Here is a 21,979-nt window from a genome sequence, read left to right on the forward strand (position 1 = left end):
CCTAGTAGAAAAATAACGAATAGATTTAAGCATGGAAAGCATCTTCCTTCTTTGCAGGTTTGCTTCTGGTAGGGACACAAACATAATGGTCCAGGCCCTGAATATAGTCCAGGCAGGCTCTGACCACCTCTGAGACAGAGCTGGGAACAGGCAGGTTGTATTCTTAGGTTATGAGCTTCAAGTTCCTGGAGACTATGTCTTGTTGATTCTCTTGGCTCCCTCTTGCACAGTACTACATGCATTTTTGATACTCAAATATCCTTCAGTTCTGATATCGGAAACCTGTCTGTCTTTGTTCATTTATCTCAAGAACAGAAGAGAAAACTTCACCTATACTCAAATATTCCCATACCATTTAAGGTCCACAAGCTGAGAAGTCTTCCCCTACTCCATCATAAAATATTTTATTATGCCAATTATGGGGAACCCAATCACTCAAATAATTCATAGTGAGATGGAAAAAAGTACCTGGAGAAACATGGGGAATAATCATAAAACTAGCCATGGATGTGAATACAATGATATAAACACCTTTCTAATTTCAATAATTCCTTATTCCTGAAAATAAAGGAAATTATTCATTCCTCCCTTTTAACTACAAGTATAGATATAAGTGCATTTAAATAGAGGAGTTAGGTTGAGCATAATAACCACCAACTTTCATTATGGATGAGGTCAATTCAAAGAGAGAGAAAAAGACAAAAGCTAGTCACGTTCTCTCTCTCATAATAATTTACTATAAATGTATAGTAAATTAAGCTTCACAAAATTTTATTTAATTTTTAAATAAAAATAATTTAAGGTCTTCACTATAAAACAGCAAGATGAAAAAAGTAGGCTTTTTATTTAGGGAACACACCCCCCCCCCACCCCGCTTATAAGTATTTCAAAGCACATCAAAGAATAAATTGTTAATTACAGAGCTAAGATGGCATATTGATTACCTGCAAATGTTCTTAGCTCTGTTTTCCTCTATCACACAAAAATGGAGAAAATTTGTATTATTCTTTTTGTTTTCCATTTTAACAACTTTACCACCAACTACTTAATATGAACATGTTTGTGAATCTTACAAACAAAACCCTGTAATCTGCTTTTTTTAAAAAGTCTGTTTAATAGCCTTTTTGTAGTTAGAAATTCTTTTCATCATCTTTGCTGTGTTACAGAAAAAGGCAATCTCAAATCTTATTATAAATGACAAAAAGGATTTTTAAAAGAAAAAACTAGTTTCAATGATGCTTTTTCAACTCATTGCAATAGAACCTCTCTGATACGCGAATGACAATGTTTTTGTACAGTTTCTCATTAGTACTTTCATTTGTTCTGTATCTCACCTCTCTAGCTTCAAATATGCTAAAGGAACATGCAGAATCACAAAGAAGCACACCTTTATGCCTTTCAGTGGGGAAGAATTAAGTCCTGTGGCTACATCTCTGAATGATAGTCAGTTTTGCCTTCCTTGAATTCTCCATCTGACCTGGAATGTGCACTCGCAAATAGAAGTGATGAAAACAGGTAGAGGACTGTCATAGGTCCATCTGCCCCCATTTATGGCTGAGTCAATAGGATCTGCTTGTGGCCCCATACATATGTGTGAGGACAGGAGAAAGGAGGAAATGCAAAGAAAGGACTTCTCCAATCCTGGCTATTTGAACACTGAAAGATACCACATACCCACTTACAACAACTCACTGAAGGTTACTGCAGATCTCTGTGCAAATAAAAACATTAAGCCTAAAAGAGTGGCTTTTCTAGTGCTTCAAATAGACAACCCACATCCTCACAAAGAAAGTAAATTCTCGTTTATTTAAAAAATGTCTTATGTGCTTAGAACCAAAACCCTCCTCTAAACAATATCATATGGTAGAAACTGAAAGGAACAAAGGATGTTTTAGTAACTGGGTCTTGTTGTGTTAAATAAATGCAGCATGAAGTTTACATATTTATGTGGGCGTAATGATGTAATCCAATCTCAGAAAACTCATACAAGATGATGCTGGGTTCTATGCATTCCTGAGCACTGAGATTAACAATGTGCTTATATAAAACTACACATGTTGTTGGTTAAAAAAATATAATATATTGCCACCTTTATGGGAAAAAAAATGAAGACAAAGACAAGCCATTTGTATAAAATATTTTGATCAGTTCTCTGTTAGCTTAAAATTGAATTACTCAGTTTTCTCCTTCCAGTTTAAGATTATCCAACAAATTTTCTCCAAGCATTTATAATTCAGGCTGAATCTTGTTTTCATATTCTTATTTCTTTCATTTTACCCTAAAATTTCCTCTTTTTTTTTTTTTTTTTTGTCCTTTTGTATTTTGTATAAACTACTGCAAATCCTCTTTGGACAACAGGGGAAGCACGGCCAATCACATCTCTTTCCCCAGTCCCAAGAAGCAGAGGGACTCAACTCTACCTTATTCAGAGGCTCTGTGCCCAAAGCTCACCTCCCAGCTGCCTCAGGAAAATTGTTCAGCCCTGACAGCAGCTGCGCTCTGAGCTTCACAGTGTCCGGGAAGAGTCTGGGCAGTAATCCATGTCTGTGCACATTAGAATCACCAGGTCTAAAACCTGGCTTGAGGTACATACAGAACCACATACTTCATGTCAGAGTTGCCACAATTAGACTTATCTCAATTCCTCTCCTTCTTCCAGGTAACTTTAGCTAACCGAATCGTCCCTTCCTATCTCTTCCCCAACATTATTAAACGCCTAAACGGTAGGATTATGGCCCTAACATTCTTTGTACCCCTCTTTGCATTCCCAAGGATTTCATCCAATGTTGTACACATAATAGCTAATGCTTATTAAGCACTTACTGTATGCCAGGCCCTGCTGTCTGCACTTAACATGTATTATTGCGTATAATCATTTCAACAGCACTATGAAGTAGCATTAATTTTATCCCCATTTTACAGATGACAGAACTAAGTCACAGAGGTGTTCAAATCCATGTTTGTAAATAGTGGAGCCAGAATTCAAAGCCAGAGTGTACACTCCTAACTGCCAAGCAACACTTTCTCCCACTAAGCACATCACAGATGCTTAATCAAATTTTAATATGAGAATAGGTGATTCCAGCAAGCAGGATCATGAAAATGTAGGAAAGCAGTTTAAAGGCCAATTCTTCAAGTAAAAAGAAAAGTATCTTTGATAACTCAGACATTCTGCCTTATATCATCTGTTCAGCCACTGAGCAATGGCATCTCTTGAAACAGATTATGAGCACTGCCCTCACCTAAATGATTGCAGTAACTTCTTATGTGGCCTCTCTGTCTCCAATCTCTCCCTCTTCCAAACCCTGTTCTATACTTTCCAAATTGACTATATTAAGGGTTCTTATATAGACCAGATCAGAATAATTTAGTAAAATCATTTACCTCCCTTATTTGTCTCAAAATTCAGCCTCACTGAAGTAGGGACCGTATCTTTTTATTTCTGCTAAATTGCTTTTCAAGTAGTAGACTCTCAAAAATTTTGAAGGTAGTTAAATGAGGGCCTTGTCAGGTTTGGCTACTCTTTGGAACACAGAGTAGAGCAATCCCCATTGGCAAGATATTCTGGGAAGAGGCAGTGGTAGATATATGCACAATTATGCATACATAGGCAGTTTACCTTTGATTCTATATTTTTAGGAATGTGCTCAGCTACAAATAATAGAAAACCCAACCAACAAGCTCAAACCAATAAAAAATGTCTACTTCTCACATAACAAGATCAAGGGTAGCATTTGACAGGATCAGTTCTGCTGCTCAAATATGTTCTGAGATTCAGGCTCTTTCTACTCTTCCCCTTTACCATACTCAGTTTACTGCTTTTCCTCAGCCTGATTTTCATCTTATGTTGAAGGATGACTCTGGACATCATATCCATACCCAGGGCAGGAAAGAGGGGACGTGGCAACACCAGCCACCCCTCCTACCAGGAAAGCAGTACTTTACCAGAAACCCCTACTCCCACCCCAGGCAAGGTGTTACTTACATCTCATTGGTCAGCAGTTTGTCACATTTTCCAGATGTCAGGAAATCTGGGGAAGTAAATTCATTTTCCTAGCGTCTTTAGTGAAAGGAGACAAGAAGGAAGGGAGTTGGAAATTGCTGTGGGTCAGCCAACCAACAGTACCTGCCACAGAGTCTTCCCTTCCCATCTTCTTCCCCCAGGAGAGCATCATTTCCAGGGAGTTCACATGCATGTGCTCTTTCCACCATCTCTTAACCAGTCTACATATCAAAACTATTTCTAAGGAAAGAAGATGGAACTTACGGTAAGTTCTGAGTGAAAATGACAGCTTCAGTATTGACATGTTAAAAGAAACCAAAGTCTTAAGCTAGCCTCTGTCAGTGTCTCTCACCACATGCACTGTTGCCATTTGGGTAGGATAGTTCTTTCTTACACATGACTGACTGCTCATGAAGAGCATTTGCCATCATCCCTGTCTCCTGCTCCAACTGGCTGTAGTAATCCAAGTGTCTCTTCCCATTTCCAAATGCCCCGTGAAGAACTCCCAGTTGAGAACAACTGAGCTAAAGATTGGAGCTCCCAGGTAAAATGTCAGAAACCAACAGTTAGGGACTGAGTAAGGAACTGAGTTGGGGAAGAGTGTGGAAAGGAAATTTTGAAGTGTAAACAAGACCTTCTCAGAGCCTCTTGAAAAAAGAGCCTAAATAACTTTTCTTCACTCTTTGCTGTTAGCTCTTAAGAAAGAAGAGATCATCTGGGGTCCTTGTCTGACCAACATCACTGCATTCCACAATCCATCAAAGACCACAAATGGAATGAGAACAGGGTGAGTAAAGCAGGTTTGCCACTCAGTTTAGAGAATGGCCAAAGAAGCAGACGTTTACACACATGCACCACACATACACACACACAAACACGTTTGCTTACACAGATGTTTTTTAAAAAACAGTTTTATTGCCAGGTCATCCATACACCATATAGTTCACCCCTTTATAGTGTGCAATTACAGTTTTCAAAGTGGATTTTACTTGTGTCTGGGGAATGAAAGTGTTGGAGTAGGTGGTCTCTAAGAGCACTTGCAGCTCGGGGATTCTGTAGCTTGCCCTCCTTATGAGGAGATGGAGGGTCATGGAGAGGAGACTGACTGGCTCTGCAATCAGTGCTGTAGGCAAAGACTCTTCACCTGCTTCAACACCCTTGCACCAAACACTTGGGGAATGTGGTGTCCCTGAGCAATAACCATAACATTTACAAACTGTACTGTCCTGCAAAGAGCTCAAAGCTTATGTCATTACCTTACAGAAGTATTTATTTTCATAATATGCATTAAGTAGGTAGGGGTTAAGTATCATTACCTTCACTTCAGTAATAATGAAAGTGAAAAGTATTGGTTTAGAGTGGCTTAGTCAAAGTCCCACCATTTATCACTGGGTTAACTGAACTGAGGTTTCCAGTGAAAGTGCTCTGCTTTTATCTCTTAGGAGAATAAACTTTAATGGCAGTTTTCCACAAAGTTGAAAAGCAAAAATTACAATAGAATACAATTCCTTTGTAAAAAATTCTTGATGTGTTCTTTCTAACTTAATCTTTTGTTACTAACAATGAAGATTTAGCACTTGTGTAGCACTTTTAATCCACAAAGCACTTTTCAAATGTTAACTAATTAAACATCACAAGCACCTTGGAAATGAGAAAGTTCTTTTATTAGACTTATATGCTTCCTCTAACATGTATATTAAATACTTTATTTCAAGTTTATCAGAATATTTGTGACACCGATGAAGAAAATCTCATTTTAACTAATTAATTGTCTTCTTTACAGAATGCAATAGAAAGTGTTATTGAAAGTATTCATTAGATGTTCTGAACTTTTCATTTAAATAGAATAATATAGGGCTTGATGCTCTTAATATATATTTGGTGTGACATATTGTGATTTGAAAGCATAATAAAGTAATATGAATTTGATTGTTTTAAATCAACCCTTGAGAGAGTACAATAAAATCACCAAAATTGTTAATATTGATCAAGCCTCCTCTATGCCAGGCACAATTCTCAATGGTTTACATTTATCAGCTTATGTAGTCTTGCCAACATCCCTATGATGAAGTATACAATGATCCCCATTTCACAAATGAGGAGACTGAGAGAAGAGAAGTTAAATAATGTGAACAAGGTTAGATAGCTAATAGGGAGCCTAGCCAGGCAGCCTGGCTCCAGAGTCCATGCTCTCAAGATCTAAAGTATACTATTGAAATCACAACAGAGAGTAAGTTTGTTTTTGGTTTTTGGGGTTTTTTTGGCTACGTTGGGTCTTTGTTGCTGTGTGCGGACTTTCTCTATTTGCAGTGAGCGGGGGCTACTCTTCGTTGCGGCACGCGGGCTTCTCATTGCAGTGGCTTTTCTCATTGCAGAGCACAGGCTCTAGGTGTGCGGGCTTCCGTAGTTGCAGCATGCGCACTCAGTAGTTGCGGCATGCAGGCCCTAGAGCGCGTGGGCTTCAGTAGTTGCGGCATATGGGCTCAGTAGTTGTGGCTCATGGGCTCTAGAGTGCAGGTTCAGTAGTTGTCGCACACAGGCTTATTTGCTCTGCAGCATGTGAGATCTTCCCAGACCACGGATTGAACCCATGTCCCCTGCATTGACAGGTGGACTCTTAACCACTACGCTATTAAGGAAGTCCCTAGAGTAAGTTTTTAAAAAGACTGTAAGTTAAAGAACCATGGACAGTTTCTAAGGTACAATCTCTCCAGGCCTCTAAGAAGTCTTAAACATATTTAATTGTAAATATGGAAAATAAGCTAAAGTTCTGGCACCATCACAGGTTTGGGGAAAACGATGATAGATTTCATATTTTCAGTATGGATTTTAATGCTTGATAATTATATTAAAAATATTCTCTGCCACTAACGACAGTTAAATTTTTGAATTTTTAATTTGTCAGTTTGTCTGTTAATAACTTCTAAAACAACTGTTAAACTTAACACTGAGTGGGGAAAAAATGCCATATGTAAAATTTCTTCTTTAGATATGTAAAGTACCCAAGGATTTGTATGTGTGTGCATGCTCATGCGTGCGTGTGTGTGTGTGTGTGTGTGTGTGTGTGTGTGTGATATAAGGTAAGAACAAGTGAAGTAAGGCCTTTATATTAGGAAGGAACTAAAAATGTAACTAACCTTGGTCAACGTATATTGTTTCAAATATTATAGTAAATTCAGTGGATATTTGACAAGCATTCTCCATGAACACAATATCTATTAAGTTCTGCTACAAATCTTTAGCAAGGAAAAAGAAAAATATTTATCTGTAATTGAGTATATTAGTGTAAATATCTTTTTCTGTTTTGTTTTTTGAGGTTTTTGGGGTTTTTTTAACATCTTTATTGGAGTATAGTTACTTTACAGTGGTGTGTTAGTTTCTGCTGTATTACAAAGTGAATCAGCTATATGTATACATAAATCCCCATATCCCCCCCTCTTGCATCTCCCTCCCACCCTCCCTATCCCACCCCTCTAGGTGGTCATAAAGCACTGAGCTGATCTCCCTGTGCTATGCAGCTGCTTCCCACTAGCTATCTATTTTACATTTGGTAGTGTATATATGTCATTGCTACTCTCTCACTTTGTCCCAGCTTACCCTTCACCCCTCTCCATGTCCTCAAGTCCATTCTCTACATCTCCGTCTTTATTCCTGTCCTGCCCCTAGGTTCATCGGAACTTTTTTTTTTTTTTACATTCCGTATATATGTGTTAGCATACAGTATTTGTTTTTCTCTTTCTGACTTACTTCACTCTGTATGACAGACTCTAGGTCCATCCACCTCACTGCTAATAACTCAATTTTGTTTCTTTTTATGGCTAAGTAATATTTCATTGTATATATGTGCCACATCTTCTTTATCCATTCATCTGTCGAGGCACACTTAGGTTGCTTCCATGTCCTGGCTATTGTAAATAGAGCTGCAATGAACATTGGGGTGCATGCGTCTTTTTGAATTACGGTTTTCTCTGGGTATATGCCCAGTAGTGGGATTGCTGGGTCGTATGGTAGTTCTAGTTTTAGTCTTTTAAGGCATCTCCATACTATTCTCCATAGTGGCTGTATCAATTTACATTCCCACCAACAGTGCAAGAGGGTTCCCTTTTCTCCACACCCTCTCCAGCATATATTGTTTCTAGATTTTTTTGGTGATGGCCTTTCTGACTGGTGTGAGGTGATACCTCATTGTAGTTTTGATTTGCATTTCTCTAATGATTAGTGATGTTGAGCATCCTTTCATGTGTTTGTTGGCAATCTGTATATCTTCTTTGGAGAAATGTCTATTTAGGTCTTCTGCCCATTTTTGGATTGGGCTGTGTTTTTTTGATATTGAGCTGCATGAGCTGCTTGTGTATTTTGGAGATTAATCCTTTGTCAGTTGCTTTGTTTACAAATATTTTCTCCCATTCTGAGGGTTGTCTTTTGGTCTTGTTTATGATTTCCTTTGCTTTGCAAAAGCTTTGAAGTTCCATTAGGTCCCATTTGTTTATTTTTGTATTTATTTCCATTTCTCTAGGAGGTGAGTCAAAGAGGATCTTGCTGTGATTTATGTCATAGAGTGTTCTGCCTGTGTTTTCCTCTAAGAGTTTTATAGTGTCTGGTCTTACATTTAGATCGTTAATCCATTTTGAGTTTATTTTTGAGTATGGTGTTAAGAAGTGTTCTAATTTCATTCTTTTACATGTAGCTGTCCAGTTTTCCCAGTACCACTTATTGAAGAGGCTGTCTTTTCTCCATTGTATATTTTTGCCTCCTTTTTCAAAAATAAGGTGACCAGATGTGTGTGGCTTTATCTCTGGGCTCTCTATCCTGTTCTGTTGATCTATATTTCTGTTTTTGTGCCAGTACCATACTGTCTTGATTACTGTAGCTTTGTAGTATAGTCTGAAGTCAGGGAGCCTGATTCCTCCAGCTCCGTTTTTCTTTCTCAAGGTTGCTTTGGCTATTCAGGGTCTTTTTTGTTTCCATACAGATTGTGAATTTTTTTGTTCTAGTTCTGTGAAAAATGACAGTGGTAGTTTGATAGGGATTGCATTGAATCTGCAGATTGCTTTGGGTAGTGTGCACATTTTCACAATGTTGATTCTTCCAATCCAAGAACACAGTATATCTCTCCATCTGTGTGTATTGTCTTTAATTTCTTCCATCAGTGTCTTATAGTTTTCTGCATACAGGTCCTTTTTCTCCTTAGGTAAGTTTATTCCTAGGTATTTTAATCTTTTTGTTGCAGTGAAAAATGAGAGTGTTTCCTTAATTTCTCTTTGAGATTTTTAATCATTAGTTTATAGGAATGTGAGAGATTTCTGTGCATTACTTTTGTATCCTGCAACTTTACCAAATTCATTGATTAGCTCTAGAAGTTTTCTGGTAGCATCTTTAGGATTCTCTGTGTATAGTATCATGACATCTGCAAACAGTGACAGTTTTACTTCTTTTCTGATTTGGGTTCCTTTTATTTCTTTTCCTTCTCTGATTGCCATGACTAAAGCTTCCAAAACTATGTTGAATAATAGTGGTGAGAGTGGGAAACCTTGTCTTGTTCCTGATCTTAGAGGAAATGGTTTTACTTTTTCACCATTGAGAACGATGTTAGCTGTGGAGTTGTCATATATGGCCTTTATTATGTTGAGGTAAGTTCCCTCTATGCCTACTTTCTGGAGAGTTTTTTGTTTTGTTTTGTTTTGTTTTTCTGCGGTACATGGGCCTCTCACTGTTGTGGCCTCTCCTGTTGCAGAGAACAGGCTCTGGATGCGCAGGCTCAGCGGCCATGGCTCACGGGCCTAGCCGCTCCGCGGCATGTGGGATCTTCCCAGACCGGAGCACGAACCCGTGTTCCCTGCATCGGCAGGCAGACTCTCAACCGCTGCACCACCAGGGAAGCCCTCTGGAGAGTTTTTATCATAAATGGGTGTTGAATTTTGTTGAAAGTTTTTTCTGCATCTATTAAGATTATCATATGGTTTTTATCCTTCAATTTGTTAATATGGTGTATCACACTGATTGATTTTCATATATTGAAGAATCCTTGCATTCCTGGGATAAACCCCACTTTATCATGGTGTATGGTCCTTTTAATGTGCTGTTGGATTCTGTTTGCTAGTATTTTGTTGAGGATTTTTCCATCTATATTCATCAGTGATATTGGCCTGTAGTTTTCTTTTTTTGTGACATCTTTGTCTGGTTTTGGTATCAGGGTGATGTTGGCCTCGTAGAATGAGTTTAGGAGTATTCCTCCCTCTGCTACATTCTGGAAGAGTTTGAGAAGGATAGGTGTTAGCTCTTCTCTAAATTTTGATAGAATTCACCTGTGAAGCCATCTGGTCCTGGGCTTTTGTTTGTTGGAAGATTTTTAATCAGAGTTTCAATTTCAGTGGTTGTGATTGGTCTGTTCATATTTTCTGTTTCTTTCTGGTTCCATCTTGGAAGGTTGTGCTTTTCAAAGAATTTGTCCATTTCTTCCAGGTTGTCCATTTTATTGGCATATAGTTGCTTGTAGTAATCTCTCATGATCCTTGTATTTGTGCAGTGGCAGTTGTTACTTCTCCTTTTTCATTTCTAATTCTGTTGATTTGAATCTTCTCCCTTTTTTTCTTGATGAGTCTGGCTAATGGGTTATCAGTTTTGTTTATCTTCTCAAAGAACCAGCTTTTAGTTTTATTGATCTTTGCTATTGTTTCCTTCATTTCTTTTTCATTTATTTCTTATTTTATCTTTATGATTTCTTTCCATCTGCTAAATTTGGGTTTTTTTTGTTCTTCTTTCTCTAGTTGCTTTAGGTGTAGGGTTAGGTTGTTTGTTTCAGATGTTTCTTGTTTCTTGAGGTATGATTGTATTGCTATAAACTTCCCTCTTAGAACTGCTTTTGCTGCATCCCACTGGTTTTTGGTCATCGTGTTTTCATTGCCATTTGTTTCTAGGTATTTTTTGATTTCCTCTTTGATTTCTTCAGTGATTTCTTGGTTATTTAGTAGCATATTGCTTAGCCTCCATGTGTTTTTATTTTTTACATTTTTTTCCCTGTAATTGATATCTAGTCTCATAGCATGTGGTCGGAAAAGATACTTGATATGATTTCAATTTTCTTAAATTTACCAAGGCTTAAATTTGTGACCCAAGATATGATCTATCCTGGAGAATATTCTGTGAGTGCTTGAGAAGAAAGTGTATTTTGTTATTTTTGGATGGAATGTCCTATAAATATCAATTAAGTCCATCTTGTCTAATGTGTCTTTTAAAGCTTGTGTTTCCTTATTTATTTTCATTTTGGATGATCTGTCCATTGGTGAAAGTGGGGTGTTAAAGTCCCCTACTATTATTGTGTTACTGTCCATTTCCCCTTTTATGGCTCTTAACATTTGCCTTATATATTGAAGTGCTCCTATGTTGGGTGCATAAATATTTACAATTGTTATATCTTCTTCTTGTATGGATTCCTCGATCATTATGTAGTGTCCTTCTTTGTCTCTTGTAATAGTCTTTGTTTTAAAGTCTATTTTGTCTGATATGATAATTGCTACTCCAGCTTTCTTTTGGTTCCCATTTGCATGGAATATCTTTTTCCATCCCCTGACTTTCAGTCTGTATGTGTGCCTGGGTCTGAAGTGGATCTCTTGTAGACAGCGTATATATGGGTCTTATTTTTGTATCCATTCAGCCAGTCTATTTCTGTTGCTTGGAGAATATAATCCATTTACATTTAAGGTAATTATCGATATGTATGTTCCTATTACCATTTTCTTAATTGTTTTGGGTTTGTTTTTATAGGTCTTTTCCTTCTCTTATGTTTCCTGCCTAGAGAAGTTCCTTTAGCATTTGTTGTAGAGCTGGTTTGGTAGTGCTGAATTCTCTTAACTTTTGCTTGTCTATAAAGCTTTTAATTTCTCCATCGAATCGCAATGAGATCCTTGATGGGTAGAGTAATCTTGGTTGTAGGTTTTTCCCTTTCACCACTTTAAATATGTCTTGCCACTCCCTTCTGGCTTGCAGAGTTTCTGCTGAAAGATCAGCTGTTAACCTTATGGGAATTCCCTTGTATTTATTTGTTGGTTTTCCCTCTCTGCTTTTAATATTTTTTCTTTGTATTTAATGTTTGATAGTTTGATTAATATGTGTCTTGGCATGTTTCTTCTTGAATTTATCCTGTATGGGACTCTCTACACTTCCTGGACTTGATTGACTATTTCCTTTCCCATGTTAGGGAAGTTTTCAACTATGATCTCTTCACATATTTTCTCAGACCCTTTCTTTTTCTCTTCTTCTCCTGCAACCCCTATAATTCAAATGTTGGTGTGTTTAATGTTGCACCAGTGGTCTCTGAGACTGTCCTCAATTCTTTTCATTCTTTTTTCTTTGCTCTGCCCTGAAGTAGTTATTTCCACTATTGTATCATCCAGGTCTGCCCTGAAGTAGTTATTCGCACTATTTTATCTTCCAGGTCACTAATCAGTTCTTCTGCCTCACTTATTCTGCTATTGATTGCTTCTAGAGTCTTTTTAATTTCATTTATTATGTTGTTCATCATTATTTTTTTGCTCTTTAATTCTTCTAGGTCCTTGTTAAACATTTCTTGTATTTTCTCCATTCTATTTCCAAGATTTTGGATCATCTTTACTGTCATTACTCTGAATTCTTTTTCAGGTAGACTGCCTATTTTCTCTTAATTTGTTTGGTTTGGTTAGTTTTTACCTTGCTCCTTCATCTGCTGCCTATTTCTCTGTCTTCTCATTTTGTTTACTCTGTTTGGGGTATCCTTTTCGTAGACTGCAGGTTTGTAATTCCCATTTTTTTTGGTGTCTGCCCCAAGTGCATGAGGTTGGTTCAGTGGCTTGTGTAGGCTTCCTGGTGGAGGGGATGGTGCCTGTGTTCTGGTGGGTGAGGCTGGATCTTGTCTTTCTGGTGGGCAGGACTTCTCCAGTGGTGCGTTTTGGCGTGTCTGTGAACTTAGTATGATTTTAGGCAACCCCTCTGTTAATGGGTGGGGTTGTGTTCCTGTCTTGCTAGTTGTTTGGCATGGGGCATCTAGCACTGGAGCTTGCTGGCCGTTGGGTGGAGCTGCGTCTTAACGTTAAGATGGAGATCTCTGGGAGAGCTCTCACCGATTGATATTACATGGGGCCAGGAGGTCTCTGGTGGCCCAATGTCCTGATCTCAGCTATCCCACCTCAGAGGCTCAGGTCTGACACCCGCCTGGAGCACCAAGACCCTGTCAGCCACACAGCCATGTACATGGGGATCTTCTTGCCTTTTGGGAAGTCTGAGGTCTTCTGCCATCATGCAGTAGGGGTTCTGTAGGAGTTGTTCCACATGTAGATGTTTTTTTTGGTGTATTTGTGGGGAGGAAGGTGAATGTCTACATCTTACTCCTCCACCATCTTGAAGGTCACCCTGCAGTAGGAGACTCCACTGAAGATGCCAACCTCCTCAAGAGCTAGAGGTGCAGAGGCATATTTTTCAGAGGGTTTGCAGCTTACTTTTTTTTTTTCTTTTCCTTTGTGCTTTGTCAAGTTTCACTTGTTCACAGGGTGCTTCATGCAGAGGCATGAAGAACAGAGTGCCTAGTGAGAAATGGCTGCGCTAACACCTCAGCTTGGTGGGCCAGGCCATATTAGTGTAAATATCTTGACAGAAATCTATCATCTTATCTATAATTGAGTATATTAGGATACATATCTTGATAGAAAAAGAAATGTTCATTTACTGTGATTTAATGTGTCAAGATACATGACTTAACATCTAGGTTGAATCAAAGTTTAGTAACATCCTGTGATAATTTGTCTTATTTTACTGTGAATTAGGTTTATACTTTAGTTCGAATAATGACCTTGAGTAGCTCACTCATTACAACACCAAAAGAACCTAAATGATGAATGTAGATTTTTTTTCTCTGTCACCAGTATTATATAACCGTGGCTGCATTGTATCATCGGAGTTTTAAAAGTCAACTTTGAGAAAACTACAGTATTCTCACCTCCTTGTGGAACCAGCACAGAGCAAATCCTCAAGGCTGTTTTCCACTTCTCTTTTCTTTCTTCTCTCACCACAACCCCTCAACGCTGCATCTCAGAGGCTAAGAGTCTCAGCCCTAAGAAGCTATGTATGGTCAAAGACATTAGAAAATAACTCACATTTTAAAAACACCTTAGCTATTATATCACTCATTAGGAAGACGTATGCATCATACCCTTTTGTGACTTTTTCCCCTCCTGTTAACCACTCCATCACTTTGTCTGTACTCCTGAAAGTGTAAACATACTCTCATGACCATTAAAAGCAACAAAATTAGTCATGGAGCTTACAAATCAACCACGTCAATGATATTTCAAAATTCTTATTAAATTGATGTCAGCTTTATTAGCCCTCTACCTTGAACAACTCATTTCCTTTGCTTCACCAGAAGGACAAATATTGTTAAAGGTATATATCAAAATAAGAGCAATAAAATTTAGCAATGATTAGAGAGTGCATAAAAAATCACTAAAACATTTTATACTTACCTTCAAGAATGGAAAGTTTTTCTTTTACTTTCTCTTTGTTTCTGAACTACAGTTTCAAGAATGGGAAACCTTGTACCTGATATATGTGTTATGTAAGGCTGACGATGATAACGCCACTCACATGCTCTTATAAATCTTAAGCAGAACTCTCTAACTCCAGATATGGAGCCTAACCATCAAACAAATCTTCCAATTTAGGAGTCAATCATTTTGATAAAAGAACCAAATTTGGTGATGTTAAAAGAATGTTACAATAACAAGGGGAAAATGTGACAAAACAGTAGGGCACACTATATTCTAACTTGTCTCACTGGGGAATTAATGTGCTGTAATGTTTGATCACAATCTAGTTCTAAAGTGAAATGATTGTGTGACAAATGAGCATAACACAAGTGTCACAAGGACTGTCTAGATAGTGAGGGGGTGTTTCATGCCTAAAAAGGACAGCATTCTATGTTAATAGTGGAAGAAGTACTTTTTAAAATGTTTATTATATTTTGATTATAAAAGTAATATTTTCCTATATATGTCTACATAGTTGACATTATACTACATATAGAATTATACACGTATTATATGTGTGTATGTATATAGAAATTTTTTGTCCTGCTTTTTCATCTAGCATTATGTCTTACATTATATTTTCTTAAGAAAGTGTTTTGAAAGTGTAGTTAAGGGATCCTTATTCTGCTACACACCCGAAGTCAAAAGGAAGGAAAAAAAAACAGTGAAAAATGGGCAGCCAGCTGAATGTGCCACAGTGCTAAAGCAGAACTTTCATTTATTTTAAAAAAGGTATTTTAAAACCTTATCTTTATTATTGATCACTTGAGCTCTTCACAGGTCATATATAGATAAGGTTGTGGCATGTAGGTGCATTACTCTTTATGTTGCAGATAACAGAAAACCCAACTCAAGCTGCTTTAAACAGTGCTTAAGGAGCTGAAATCCAGAAGCAGTTCCGACTTGAGGCAAGGCTGAATTTAGCAGCTTCATGGATTTTAACTGTGAGGCAACTTGTCTCCATCTCCACACTTTACCTTCCTTGCTGTTGCTTTTATTCTCTAGCTCCATGTCTTTGCCCCTAGTGGCCCCATCTGCAGCAACTGCACAGCTGATATCTTAATATCTTGCCAGCCAAGAAAAGAAAAACTCCAACAGTCAAATACAAATTTTGGTTCAGGATATTTCTGGTCCAGATTGGATCACATGCCTAACTCTGAACCAATCACAAGGGCCACAGGGAAGAGACACTGAAAAGCCAAACAAGGTCCAGTCCAGGGCTGAAAATAGGGTAAGTCCCACCTACCAAACTTTTGGCTAAGAATAGAGAAAGATAGGATGGGAATGAATATTGCCAGAAAAAATAAAATAAAATCATAAAATATGTACTCTGTACCAGGCTATTATTGTCCCACTGTTGTTAGCTCAGATCACACCTTCCTTGATTCATAGTCTTTACAAATAAAATAAGAAATGTGAAAAAATAGTAGATAATTCATAAGTGAACAGCTAAGATAACTAAGAGTATTTGGATTCCTTACCCAAGGAAAGGAAATTTTAAATCTGATCCAACAGACTCCATAAGAATAGTTGTAAAAAAAAAAAAAATTATGATATGCTTATCACTTCACCATGGCTTAGCATGGCAGAATTAACCCGGCCTCTTACCCAAACATTCTGTCACACATGAGAATAACAACTACAACAAGGGCTAACTGATACTGGCCACTTATTATGTGCCAGACAGTGTGCTAAGAGCTTTGTATTCATGCTTTCATTTAGGTTTCACAACTCCATTGGGTGGTAACTATTATATCCTCCTTTTAAAGATGAGGAAATGAAGTTGACTTTCTTCTTCTCCAAGGTCATGGCCTGTAAGTAGTGCAGAATTCTTTCTACATGTCCAAATGATAAGTAACAAAAAGATCCTACTGAGCCAGCTGAAGACTCTGAGATGAGGTATCTTTTTTTTTTTTAAAGAAGATTCTCACTTTTCTTAAGGACATATTCTTGTACTCTTCGAGGATAGCTGCCAAGTCTTATGCTCTTTGAATGCCCCTTCCAGCTATTTCAGGACTATGACCAGAATTGGTACTTATGGGCTATGTTAGAAGATGGATTAATCTGACCAAAGAGAGTCTTAAACTATTGTTCAAATCTATCTATCTAATTTATAATAGGCACATTGACCCAAGTGAATTTTAAAGTTTCTTTTACATGCTAAATCTATAAGTATATGTTCTATCTTTACAATTAACCCCCTCTGTATCAGTCGAGTGTTCTGTAACAAACCACCCCAGTACTTAAGTCAGAAAGATAAGCATTGATTCTTAGTCACATATCTGTGGGTCAGCTGGAGGAGTGTCTTTGCTTCAGACTAGACCAGAATTGCTCTCATTCACTGGTCTCATTCAGAGGCCCAGGCTGAAGCAGTAGCTACTTGGGTATATTCTTTTCTTGATGGAGACAGAAGAGAAAGTGGGAAAATCTTAGTGTGGACACACATGTCAAACCTTTGCTCATATTTCTAACATCCCACTGGCCAAGGCAGTCACATGGCTAAGTTCAACATCAACGGGAGAGGGAAATAAACTTCTCTCTTGGAGATGTTGAAGAGGGAGAGACTAAGTATTATCTGAGCAAAAATCTACTCTACCACAACTCCTCAAATAAAGAATGAGGAGAATAACATGAATTAAGCACATACTCATTTATCCATCAATTTAGAAAAGATTATGGAATAGGTACAATATAGTAATTTTTGAGCTAGATGCTGGGACTGCAATAATGAACAATAGTCTAGTGGCAAAACAAATGCTATTTCTTTGTGACTCCCAATAGCAGTCCCATTGGCAGATATACTCGTCCCCATTTGATAGCTGAAGAAACTAAGGCATCAGGAGATCAAATAAGTTGGTCAAAGACACACAGATAACAAGCACCAAAGTGCCAAAGGTAGCATGTAAAGCCTGAGTACAAAGCCTGTATTTTTTCAACTTCATCAGTGTTGTTTCCCAATAAGAGAGAAGCTCTCAGATTGCTTTAGAAATGAATAACAAAAAACAGCCTGCTTGTGAGTTAGGGTTCCATCAGACAGGCAAAGCCAGTATGAGTGACAGAGAACAAGGAATTCACTACTGTAGGCATTAGCCTTATGCAGTCATGGATGTCTGCTGCCTCTAAATCTGGTGCTAAGCCTGAGCATCAGCAGTCAGGAAGAGAATGAAGTAGGGCAACCAAGGACAAACTGCAGCCTGCGAGGAAAAACTGAAAGTTCACCTAATCAGCACTGCCTCCAGTCCCAGTGATTTGGGCAACTTGTGAGATAAGCCAGCATCCTCTGCTACAGAGCTGTATGTGCCCCCGGCCCAGGATTCTCAGAAGCTGAAGGAGTTCGATGGCAGCTGGAGGTGCTGTGGGCCCAGGAGGTGCTCCTTGCCAACAGCAGGTCTGTGACAATATGCACAAGGTTCAACAGCACCTGCCCTGCAGCAATCCTCTGAGCCTAGAAGTGGCTGCCTTTTGGTGCCAAATCCGGCTCAAATTTCAATTGTGGCCACCTCTAACCTGAAACCACATGGGAAGAGAATGTGGGGAAATTGACAGGGGAAAAGACATCCCACCACGTTAGTACTTTTATTGTGAATCAACTGAAAGTTGTATTTAAAATAGGAGAGTATGAAATAAAATGATTTGCTAGAACTTTCAAGTGTTCTAGGGCAGAAAACACTGAGAGATGTCAGAGGGTCCATGTCCAGAATCTACTTCCCATGTGGTAACAGATCATGAGTTTATGTATTTAACCCTGACATTTCATACTTAAACAGCCATAACACTTAGTTTTTTTCATCATAATGTCACTCTGATGCATACTGTTTTGGTTGCAAGAACTCAAACTAGCTTAAGAAAAAAAGAGGGGATTTATTGGCTCGTATACCTGGAAATTTAAGGATGGCTGTCACTTCAGGCATAGCTAAGTTCAGGGGTGCAAATAATATCATTAGGGTTTATTCACCATCTCTCAACTATGCTAGTCTCTGCTTCTCTTTATGGGTAAGGGTCATGTTTTCGTACCCTAAGCAGGCTATCTCCACCTGTCAGAAGACATAACTGCCAGTATCTCCCAAGTGTGCATCCTTACATCTTGAATGCAAAAAATAAATAAGCCATTTCTCTCCTCCTCCCACCCCCACGCGCACACACACATTGAATGGTTCCAAATTGCCTTGTCCAGATCATTGCCCACCACTTGCATCAAACACTGTAAGACAGAAGGATGAGATACTATGATTGAACAGGCTTGGGTCTCCTGCCCGCTCCCACAGCAGAAGCTGGCGGGACACTGGGTCTGTCATTTCCACCGAAATCCCTAGAATGAAGGAGGAGCCACTCCTGAAGTAATCCAGGGGTCATGGCCAGATTAAAATGGTGTCTAATGCAAATGTACTTTAAATCAAAGAGCTGTAAGATCTTTGTTAATTGAGAGAGGGAAGATGTTGAAGTTTATGTTATTATTCTTTTCCCTTTTCTAGAAAGCATGACAGTGACATAAAGAAGCACCTTTATTAGTTCTCTGATAACAGATGAACTGTAGGAAAAAAAAAGCACATATTCGCAGTAGAACCAAACGCAGTTTTCTGTAGATAGGACTGGCCTGCTGCTATCTCAATGTAAAATGCATTCAAAAAATCTCCACCAGATGAACTTTATGGGCAGCTTTAGCTTTGAGGGAAATGAAAGAAATCTAATGTCCAGCAGCTATCCTGGAATGTTTTGCCTTTGCTTGGAATTTTTTTTATTAACAAATAATGATGCATGCTGCTGTAACCCATTGGTCATGCACAACTCATATTTTTTAATACAAAAAAAAAAGAATCCATAAAAATGGAGAGGCTTCCTAATGATGAAGAACGACCTCTAATTGTAATGGATTTTACTTTGAGGTAAATTGGTAAAAGTTAATTTTTATCGTTTGTCTTAAAATTATCATTTTTCTTAGTGGCTTTGTTTCTGGACAGAATGTTAATCCTTAAGTCATAGCACTGACGTTTGTTCACAACTAAAAGTACCAAAGAATTTCTTCATTCCCTCATTTCTTCACTCTGATTTCGAGCCCACTGTATTGTCACGCACTAAGCTTAGCACTAGGGATACCAAAAAGAATAAGATACGTCCTTGTCCTCAAGAAGCTCAGAGTGGAGGAGAGGAAAGCTCAAGAAACACAGACAGTACTACGAACCACTGGTATCCAGACAGCTGTGACAGCACAGAGAAACAAACACGTCATTTTGCCTGCGGTGTCAGAGAAAGCCTTTTAGATGAAGATCTTGATAGAGAAACAATAATTTTCTAATCAGAGACACTAGAAAATGGTATTCCAGGAAGAAAGACAGCACCCACTGTAATAGGACATTGTGGATTAACTATATCACAGTGGAAGGGATATCCAGGAAGCTGACAGGGAGTGAGAACAGACAGAATGGGATGGAAATAATATGTCATGTCAAGGAATTTGGAAAGATAACTCTGGAAGCAGGGAGAAGGGACAATGACAAAGGAGCGAGACTGATTACACAGAGACCTTATGGAGGTTACAGAGAAGCCTGACACGGGGCTAAACTAGACTTCCTGTAATGTTCAAATGGAAATGAGTAGTAATGGATTGAATGAAGGAGCTAAGGAGGAGGGAGGAATAAGAATTCCTTTCATGTATACAGTTTAGGAGACTAGCTGGATGGAGATACCATTAAAGATACTACAGGAAATAGACAAAACAGATGTGAGGGTAGAGAGGAGGACAGGGAGGATTAAGAGAGAGAACAGAGCTGTGATCGCCTATGCTACGAGACGTTAATTTGTGTTTTAGTACAATAGCTACATAAAATAATCTTTTTTTTTTTTTTTTCGGTACGCTGGCCTCTCACTGTTGTGGCCTCTCCCGTTGCAGAGCACAGGCTCCGGACGCACAGGCTCAGCGGCCATGGCTCGCGGGCCCAGCCGCTCCGCGGCATGTGGGATCTTCCCAGACCGGGGCACGAACCTGTGTCCCCTGCATCGGCAGGCAGACTCTCAACCGCTGTGCCACCAGGGAAGCCCTCTTTAGTATATTTTAATGTCCCACTTAAACATATTCATCATGTTAATACACCTTATTAAATAACAGTATGGACCAAGTCATCTGTTTCTCCCAATACTATACGAGGGGTATAATGTTTTGAGTAGCAGTAATCTCATGTATATTTAGTATTCTGTCTTCATGAGTATATTACAGATGCTTTGGGGAAAAAATACATCTCCATGTGACTACACAATACTTTGAGACACACACAAAAAATGTTTCTGACCACAACTAGTGATCTTTTTATAAAAGCCAAGAGCTGATACAGTTTGTATTTCCTAACCTTCACTTTTCATGCGGAGATATTTTCATCTATTGGAATATAACAGTGTTAAACCTTTTCAAATTATGTCTTTTGGTTTAACTCGAAAAACTTGAGAACTTCAGATTCTTATGGATTAGGGGTAAACTATTCACCAGAAACAATAATAGTAACAAGTTGTTGAACACACATAGCATTTTTCAATGATATTCTAAGAAACTTGCTTACTACTATATTACAAAACTTTCACAGTGATCTTAGATAGGCATTAAAATGAATTACAAGAAAGGGAGCTGAGTTTTTTCACATCAAATATTTAGGTGGAGGAAGGTTGGTTGTCTAGTCTTATTTCACACTGAGTCTTTTTCATATACTTTTCTTAATGCATTCAAAGGTTGTTAAAGTTTCTTGTATAAAAATATGATTGACTGTTAGTGACAGTAATTGCATTTTAGCAAAAGTGACCATTATAGTAATTTTCTTTAAGGAAGAGAAATCTAACTAAAGTAGCTAGTTACTTCCTAACACATTAACTTTGAAATTTTTTAACATAAAAATACATGATAAGGGAAGTACAAATTGAAGAACATAAAATGGCATGCAATATTTATAAAACTACTTCCATTAGGTGGTTCTCAATTTTATGTAGCTGTTAATCACAAATTAAGTGAAACAAAATATAGGAAAAAGCTAAAATTTCTTTACTAGTGGGCCAATTAAACTAAGTCCTCATTTAAAGCCTTTTAAAAATGACTCTCAGATAGCTCTTATTTTCATGTCTAAACTATAGAAGGTAATGATTTTTTTGAAACCGAGAATATTTATTCATATCATGCCCTTAGAAGATTGAATCAAATGATACATGAAGATAATATGATTACAAAGAAAAAAGAAAAAAACAATTATACATGTGCATAGACAAGGTAATGCTGTATATAGTAACAACTTGTACACGTTAAATCACAAATGAAACAGCATTAGCATTTAATTTCATGTATTCTGCTGCACACCTGAATACTAATTAGCAACTAAAATAGGAAATGTGTGATACTGCATGTATTGATAAAATCTCAGTTCCATATTCTTCAGACACCAGCAAT

The 21,979-nt window shown here is 38.0% G+C and overlaps 1 long non-coding RNA gene across 1 annotated transcript in view; it reads left to right on the plus strand.

The window, feature by feature from the left end:
• The window catches only part of LOC307187498, a 40,094-nt gene extending 35,303 nt beyond the window's left edge, over positions 1-4,791 (plus strand). The window contains exons 2-3 of the long non-coding RNA XR_013828624.1: positions 4,165-4,268; positions 4,697-4,791. This is a non-coding gene — a long non-coding RNA (uncharacterized lncRNA). The remainder of the gene's footprint in view (positions 1-4,164; positions 4,269-4,696) is intronic.
• The last annotated feature ends 17,188 nt before the right edge of the window (positions 4,792-21,979 follow it).

Source organism: Stenella coeruleoalba, assembly GCF_951394435.1.
Source record: "Stenella coeruleoalba genome assembly, chromosome: 6".
Lineage (NCBI taxonomy): Eukaryota > Metazoa > Chordata > Mammalia > Artiodactyla > Delphinidae > Stenella > Stenella coeruleoalba.